The 9,448-nt window shown below is 39.4% G+C and overlaps 1 pseudogene; it reads right to left on the minus strand.

Annotated features, from left to right (window-relative positions):
- Positions 1-419: 419 nt before the first annotated feature.
- LOC102863785 lies at positions 420-7,991 on the minus strand (annotated as a pseudogene).
- Between the last annotated feature and the right edge of the window lie 1,457 nt (positions 7,992-9,448).

Here is a 9,448-nt window from a genome sequence, read left to right on the forward strand (position 1 = left end):
GTCACTATATATCGGAGGCGACTCAATGACACATAACAACAATAACATACTATGACAGGTTTGGAAGCAGGAATGGCATCCAATTCCTAAATAACATGCCTCCAGAAACCCTATTGAACTTAGATAAATGTTGATAGTTGTAGAGGGGCTTCAGGTCTTTTGTTCATAGGATCACTATGAGTCATGCTTGACTCAAAGGCAATCAACAACAACAACAAACCAAAGTGAATTTTTACATTTACAAATGCCCTCTCAAGGGACTTAGCACTTCTTTGCTTTCACATAGCTAGTTGAAGGAATAATAATTTTCTGTCCTTCTACAGATCTTTCTGGTGGAGCAGCATCAGTCATCTTTTCCATGTAGGTCTTTGCAGTAACCCATGCTATCTGCATGGCCAAGTACCTATCTCTAGCTGACATTACCATTTCTTCATTATTCTACTTTCTAGAAGTCTCTCCTGTCCTCTAACCTTCTCTTGCCTTTCCTTTGTGTTTCTGTGTTCTACTCCAAGTGAAATTTCGGAACTGGAGAGTCTCTCTAGGTTTCTTTCTTTGTCCTCTTCCATCTTGTTGGATTTTTCCTGGTCAAGCAACCTTTTCCTCTGAGACTTGGACTGCTTTCCTTCCTGTCTCAATTTCTTCCTGAATATTTAACACTTATCTTGTTTTCCCCTATCTCTGAATTTATCACTATCTTCATATCTTTCTTTTTTCTCCTTTCATATAGTCTTCCTTTGTTTTACTTCTCTTTCTCATTATGTCGAGGATGACAGTTAGTTGTCTGTCTCTCTGTTGTTCTCTTGGGATACGTTTTTCCCTTTTCCATTCTCTATCATTCTTTCTGCAATGATCTTTTCCCCTTGGTTTATCTCATGTTCATGCCTCTTCCAGTGGAATTCTCTATGACTAACCTCTCTACGGGAATCCTTTTCTTTTTGCTGATCATGGTCAGTGCAATAGTTCTCCTGGTCCTGAGACTGTCTTTGCTGATGGCGATCTTCCCTTTCCTCATATCCTCTTGACTTGGAACTTTTAGCATGGTTGTCTGGTACTGGGTCCTCTTCTTCACTGATGATTGTGAGGGGGTATGATTCCTATGATACTCAGGATCATTCACAGAGGATTCTGTGCTTCTCCCCACCCCCACTCCTGTACAGCTCACTTTATTGTTTTCTTCATCCTCACTACCATTAGCATCAAAGCCACTGTCTGCATATGGGTTTTCCTCTGTCTTTATAGTAGTTTGGAGACTGCACTTGTCATGCTGTCCTGTGTTCTCTGAATTCACCTCATCAGAATAACTTCTTGACTTCTCTACCTTTATCCCAGAAGTGGCTTCTCAAAAGCTTTTTTCGGGATCAGATCAACTGTTCATATGCAAGTTCAAATTGAAGCTCAATAAAATTAAAGTAAGTCCTCAGGAATCAAGATACGATCTTGAATCAATTCCATCTGAATATCAATGATATTATCCATGAAGAAAGCAAATCGTCATTACAAAAACAGAAGAGACTCTAAAGGTTGCACTGAAGTGTCAAAAAGCCAAAACAAAAGGAAAATATGTCGAAGTAAAAGAGCTGAACAGAAGATTTCACAGGGCAGCTCAGGAGGACAAAGCAATGTATCATAATGGAATATGCAGAGAGTTGGAATTAAACAATAAAAAGGGAAGAACTCACTCTGCATTTCTCAAGCTGAGAGAACAGAAAGATAAATTTAAGCCACCTGTCTCAATATTGAAAGATGCTATGGGCAATATATTGAATGACTCACAAAGCATCAAAAGAAGATGAAGGGAATATACAGAATAACTGTACCAGAAAGAATTGATTGACACTGAAAATTTTCAGGAAATACCAAACAGGAACCAATGTTAATGAAGAAGGAAGTAGAAGCTGCATTGAAGTCATTGGCAAAACATAAAGCCCCAGGACTCAGTGGGATATCAATTGACTTGTTTCAATTAACAGATGTAGCCTTGTATGCACTCACCAGTCTATGCCAGAAAATTTGAATGACAGCTGCCTGGCCAACGGATTGGAAGAGTCCATATTTGTTCTCATTCTCAAGAAAGGTGAGCCAATTGAATATGAAAACTATTGAACAATGTCATTAATATCACATGCAAGCAAAATACTGCTGAAGATCATTTAAAAATGGCTAAAACTGTACATAGATAGGGAACTACCAGAAGTTCAAGCAGGATTTAGAAGAGGCCATGGCACCAGGGATATCACTGATATCAGATGGATCCTGGCTGATAGTAAGGAATGTAAGAAGATTGTCTGTTTCTGCTTTATTGACTATGCAAAAGCATTTGACTATATAGATCATAACAAGTTATGGCTGACATTGGGAAAAATGAGAGTCACAGAGCTCCTAATTGTGCTCATGAGGAACTTATACCTGGACCAGGAGGCTGTTTTGCAAACAGAGCAGGGGAATGCTGTATGGTTTAAAATTGAGAAGAGAGTGTGTCAGAGTTGTATTCTCTCTCCATACCTATTCAATCTGTATGCTGAGCAAATTATCTGAGAAGCTGGACTCTGTGAAGAGGAGAGTGGCATCAAGATTGGAGGGAGACTTATCAATAGCTTGTGTTATGCAGATGACACAACCTTGTTTACTGGAAGTGAGGAGAACTTGAAGGATTTGTGGTTGAAGATCAAGGAATGCTGTATGGATTGCATCTAAATGTCAAGAAAACAAAGATTCTTACCACTGGACTGATAGCAGCATCATGATGAATGAAGAAAAGATTGAAACTGTCGTCAACTTCATCTTGCTTGGATCCACAATAAGCACCCTTGGTACCAGCAGTGAGGAAATAAGGAGACATATTGCATTGTGAAAATCTGCAATTAGGGACCTCTCCAAATTATTGAGGTGTAATGATAGGTTTGTTGACTTGGCACCATGTAGGGGCTAAGGCTGAGTGAAGGGAGAAGTATGGACTCCTTACTCTGTGGCTGATGCCCATTTGGACCTAGCCACAGATGGCTAGGAATGAGTTTTCTTGAACTCAACTGAATAAAAGAGATGATCCAAGCTGTGAGCCAATGTTGACTGCTGCACTCTAATGATTTGCTCTGGATTAGACTTTGCTTGTGAATACAGATGCTCAAAGTTTCAAAACTAAACAGAAGATTCCCCAGCAAAAGGAATATGTTTGTTCCCTCAGAATACTGGTTTGATAAGGCTGGGCAAATGAAAAAAAATTGGCTATCTAAAATGGGAGTATTAAAGTATGAGGAATGAAGTATCTGGCTTACACACTTTTTTGAATGCAGTTACTAGTAAGATGATTGTTAAGTGGAAAGTTAAATCTTCAAATATAAATGGTTAGAAAAACCACATTCCAGAAGCTTTCCTGACTGAGGAATTGTATACTGCATCCAATCTGAATTATAGCTTTATTACTTTGAAAATAAACACCATCATCATGAAAAAAATTATAGGTATGAACTGTTAAGGATTCATTATTTAAAATGGCTTTCTTAACCATTAAATTTGAATTTGCCACGTGGATAGGCAGGGACATGCAAATGGGATATACTGGTCTATTCACAAGAGGATTGCTTGTCTTGCATTAAATTGAGTGGCGTCAGCAACAAAAATTGTTAATTTCACCACCAGAAAAGTATAAGCAGAGAATACAAAGTGTGCATCCTTTGGAGCCAAAAATTCCTGAGCTGCTCAAACCAGAGCTTATAGGAACAGCAGCCACAGGAGAGAATCAGAGACTTGACATGAGATAGGGCTGATGCTGGGACTGCTACCACACAGAATAACGCTTCCGCCCACGTTTTTTTTAGTATGGGGGTTTGGGATTGGGAGGGAAGATAGCCAAACTGGCAGAACCAGGAGTTTTGTAACACTGATTTAAAAGTCACAAGACTAAAAGTCTGAGATGGCTGTAGACACATTTCAGAATCTGTCCTGACTGAGTGACTATATCCTGCTGCCAATCTATATTATAGACTTTTGACTTTCCTAATAAACACCAATATTATTAAAGACTAAATAAATTAAAAAATCATTAAAGAAAATCTTTGAGAATCTAAGGTAGGGAAGGATTTTTTAAATTGGACATCAAATAAACAGATTATAAAAGGAAAAGTCAATGAAATAAGCTTCATCCAATAATAAGATCTTCTGTACTTTGAAAGACATCATTAAGAAAATGAGATGTACAAAAAAAAAAGAAAATGAGATGTTAAGTCATAGATTAAATAAAATATTTTTAATAATCATATCTGACAAACAGAGTTATAATTTCTAAAAAGCTCTTATAACTCAATGATGAGCAGACACAAATAAAATAAAAATTTGATAAAATATTTAAACAGACCTTCACAGAGAGGCTATGGGGATAATCAGTCAACACATGAAAAAAAGTGCTCATCAAGGCAGCAAATATCAAAAACACATGAGCTACCACTTCACACTGATTGTTGTTATTGATGTTAGGTTCCTTCTAGTCAATTATAACTCACAGTGACACTATAAACAACACACCTGAACATTGCCCTATCCTGGACCCTTCTCATGACCTCTGTCATGCTTGAGCCAATTGTTGCAGTCACTGTGTTAATCTGTCTCCAAGAAGATCATCCCCTCTTTCTCTGACCCTCTGTATTTCCCAGTAGGAACCCTTTTTCCAATGCCTGGCCTTTCCTTGTAATATACTCAAAATATATGAGACAGAGATTCATCATCTTTGCCTCTGATTGCTCTTCCTACCATGCATATTTGTTTGTTCTTTTGGCAGTCATGGCATATTCAGTACTCTTTACCAACATCCATCAATTCTTCTTAAGTCTTCTTTCATTGTCCAACTTTCTCATGTATATGAAGCAATTGAAAACAACAATGTCTGAATAAAGCATGCCTAAGTCTTTCTCGTTTGCACTCTAGAGACATCCTTGAGAGCACTCTAGAAACACACACAAGAGCCACAAGAGCTCCCTATGGAGAAATGTTGTCATTATTAGGTGCTGTTGGGTACCACTTAGAGCAACCCAATGAAAATAGATCTGAATCTTGTCCTATCCTGTACCATCCTCACCATATCAATGGAGTCTACCTCTCTTTCACTGACCATTCACCCATCCAAGCAGGATATCCTTTTCCAAGTTCCAGTGACATGCACAAAGTATCAGAGATGAAGCTTTGTCATCCTTGCCTCTAAGGAGCACTCTACCCACACCTTTTCAAAGATGTATCTGCTCATTCTTTTGGCAGTCCTAGTTTTTCTGTTGTTGTTTATGTTGTTGTGTACTGTAGAGTTGGAACCGAATCATAGCTCACCATCTGGCAGGTTTTCAGAGGCATTGAAGAAATCCACTATCAAGCATCTCTTCATTGTTCTTTAGCAGATTTCTCTAATTCAACATATCTTTTGATTTCTAGACAGATGTGCATTTATTATGGATCCACACAAAATAAAATGGACTTCAGTCTTTTTCTCCATTTATCATGTCTTTTGGTCCAGAGGTGAGAAATATTTTTATTTCCTAACGTTGAAATGTAACCCATATATAAGATTATGATCTTCACCAAAAGTTTCAAGTCTCCTTCACTTTCTACAAACTATCTGCATAAAGCATAATGGGATATTACTCAACAATAAAAAGTAGCAACTTACTGATGCAGGTTATAATCTAGGTAAGTCCCCAAAACATTATGCTGTGTAAAAGCCAGGCACAAAAGATTGCAAAATCCCATTATATGAGTTTCTAGAAAGAGCAAAATTCATTTCCGTGCCAAAGAACAGATTAACAGTTGCTTGAGGCTAAGGGTAAAGGCAAGGAGTGGTATCAACTTCAAGGGGGATGAGGTAATTTTGCATAATAACAAAAACATTTTGTGTTTTGATTGTCATTATGAAAGTAGCAATGATGGTATTTATCCAAACTGTATATTTAACACAGGTTTATTTTATTGTAAGTAGGAATAGGCATGATGTTTTGTCAATTACAGGGTCAACAGAATTTAATTTAAAGCATTATGATATTCAATCTATATGCAGAACAGATTCAGCACTACAACTCAAGGACATCAATTCTTCTTCTGTCATCCATAATCTTTATCAAGCTCTTTGATGCATAGCAATTAATGGCAAAGACAACGGCCTGGATCAGGTGCACCTTAGGCTCTAGACTGACATTGTTGCTTCTCAGTACTCTGGAAAAGTCCCTGACAGCAGATTTACCTAATGTAATTTATCTTTTGATTTCCTGACTGCTGGTGCCAAGAGTATTGATTGTGGAGCCAAGCACGCTGTAACTATTAATAACCTCAATCTATTCTCCATCCATCATGGTACTGCAAATTGGTCCAGAGCTAAGTATCTTTGTCTTTTTTATGTTGCGTTTCAATCCATATTGAAGACTATAGTCCTTGACCTTCTGCAGCACATGCTTCAAGTCCTCCTCAGTTTCAGCAAGCAAGGTTGTGTCATCTGTATAACATAAATTGTTGAGTCTTCCTCTAATCCTGATGCCACATTCCTCTTCATAAATTTCCTGCCAAGCAGCTGGGAGGTTTGAACTGTTTAACTTTGACAGCACAACTCCTTACCACTAGGCCATATGTATTGTTTGTGCTGTTTTATATAATCATTCATATATTTTGTGTTTTAGTCATGTACATTGTGTCTTATGCAATCATTCAAATATGTTATATTTTACATAATTACCATTGATTTCTATACACTCCATAAACACAAAGAAATGACGTTAATTATAGAATAGATTTCATGTCTTTTGTTCATAAGGCCATTATGTATTCAGCTTGGTGACATTTAATAACTGCTAAGTGTTACTAGTATTGCTATATTTTGTAGGAACATTCTTCCACTTTGTACATCACTACTTGTCAATTTGCTGTACTGAGGTAATCAGAGTTTGCTGTGATGCTGAACCTGTGCCATTGGGGTATCAAATACCATAATGGTTTACCAATGTGGACAGTGTTTGGTGGAGCTCCCAGGAATAGGACAAGTTTGGAAGCAGGAGTGGCATCTACTTCCTAAACCAAATGCATATGAAAACTCTATGAACTTGGAGAATGTTATAGAAAGGCATTTGGTCTTTTTGTTCATGGAGTTGCTATGAGTCGTGCTTGACTCAACGGCAATCAACAACAACCACCACCATTGATTTCTACATATTATCACCATCTTTTCACGTCCCCAGTGAATCTTCCCCACTACTTCATCTCTCCTCCACTCACCAACCTCTCCAATCCCAGTGATTTTACCCCTTTTCCTTTTTTTTCTTTGCCCTTCTCTACTTCTCCTTCCCCTATTGAACATTTATCCATATCTTGCTGAGTCAAATAATGCAGTCACTTAGAAAGACAACAGAGCAAGATAAAGTATGTTTCTTTAATATGTCTTTAGAAATTTGGATCCTAAGATGGCAGAGTAGTTAGAGAAGCTACCAGACTCTGCAATAAAGACACCAACCAGTACAAGCAGATGTAGATAATGAATAACCTTAGAATTCTGAGCATCAAAGAAAAGAATGAAGAAGCAGAGCATGTATAACTATGGAAGAAAAAAACCACAACTGGTCAAAAGAGTAAACAGGAAGAAATGGAACCATGAATCATCAGCTAGTTTGATACTGTGAGAACATTTTGAATTTTTTCCAGTGAGATCTTGATCAGCAACCTGACCATCCATTCTGCTCAGGGTGAATGAGTGCTCACTTCCAGTGACTGGTGACCAAAAAGATGCAATCTCTCCTTTATTCCCATGCACCCTACAGTGACCAGAGTGGTCACTCCCCCCATCACTCCCCAGAGACCAGTGCCATATTTCCCCTCACCCCCATACAGTCACTTCTCTGTCTGAGGACACTTCCCAGGTTTGGAGGCTCTCTGCCCTTCAGGGCCAGAAAAGCACACAGAGCCAGACCACACGCCAGGTGATTTCTGAGCTGCAGGTACTCTTTTGGTGTTAAAAGCCTGATTCCCAGTTGCATGCTGCCTTTCCTCCATATTTCCTTTCAGGTGGGAGGTCCATCCATTTGGGATGCAACTTCCTAATATATAGCTATTTTTACATTCATTCTTTTTCTTTTTTAAAAACAAAACAAAAACAAAGAATCTGCAAGGACTCCCTGCCAGACTCCCAAAGATCTTCCTGCACAAACAAGACAAGTGCACAGGGAACTGCACTGCTAAGCCAAAGCCTGAGCCTCGCTAACAGTCTGAAGTCACCAGCAGCCGTGCAGGAGAAAGCCACCCGGGTCATCTCAGAATCTGAAAGAGTGGTCAATTTCCTGTCAATTCCTAGCCTGGCCAAAGTCCACTTTGCTTGTTTTGGGTCTGGCTGTTAGTCCTGTGTTCTCCGGTCCTAGGACGGTGAGAACGTCTAGAACCATTGCCAGCGTATCTTGAGATTTGACAGTCTTTGGGGCTACTGAGTCAGCCGACTTTTGTTCATCAAACTCTGGAACTGCCCGGACAACCTCTAATTAACCAACTTGGGGCCCTGCAGCTCCTACAACCACCCTTTAAATGTCCAATAACCCCAGGCAATCAAGTCAGCAGAAACCGAGTCTCACAACTTGAGTCTCTGAGAAATCTGCCAAGCATGGCTTTCAATCACAGGAGATCCTCTCGATGTCAACCAGCAATGCATGATCCCAGATCAGACAATCAGGAGGCTGGACCCTCCCCAGGACTTAGTAGTGGAGAGAGCCTCTCTGAATCCCAGAACCCAGCAACTCCAGTCAACATATTGCAATGCAGCGATATTTCAAATTTAAAAGAGAAATTTCGGCAATACTGGAAGTTCTTTCACATGTGGCTGCAGCCAGAGAACCACAGCAAGGAGGAAATTATTTCCCTGCTAGTTCTGGAGCAATTTATGAGGGAAGGGCACTGCCAAGACAGGCCTGCTTTGGTAGAGAAATGGAATTCAAATAGTAGAAACATGAGAAAATTCATGGAAGACCTAAACAATCATCTCTCACAGCCAGCTGGTTATGCCCACGTCAGGATGCAGGGACAGGAACTCCGGTTTTCAGAAGATGCAACTTTAGATGATGTCATTGCTGCCTTCAAAAATAAACAGTCTGCAGAGACTCTAAGAGAAAATAATTGGGGGATTCCCTTCCTGACTCCTGAGGATCTTCTTGTACAAACAGGACAAGGAGAATATGATGATGACAATGGTGCAGTTTCTCAGGTGACCACCCAAGAAAACAACAGTACCAGTAGAGACAACCAAGAAATTGTGCTACATATAATCCCAGAAGAAAGTTTGCCCACACCTGAAGTGGGAGGTCCTGTTGCAGACAATCCAGAAGATGCCAGAAGAGCTGATGCAGGTACCCTCACAACTCTGGAACAGCCCCTAGGAAAAGGCTCTCAAGATAGTAACATGTTGTTGTTGTTGTTGTTGTTCTTGTTCTTGTTCTTGTTATGTGCCGTC

The sequence above is a fragment of the Elephantulus edwardii genome, unplaced genomic scaffold (genome assembly GCF_000299155.1).
Source record: "Elephantulus edwardii isolate Elephantulus edwardi_28Jun2011 unplaced genomic scaffold, EleEdw1.0 scaffold00071, whole genome shotgun sequence".
NCBI lineage: Eukaryota > Metazoa > Chordata > Mammalia > Macroscelidea > Macroscelididae > Elephantulus > Elephantulus edwardii.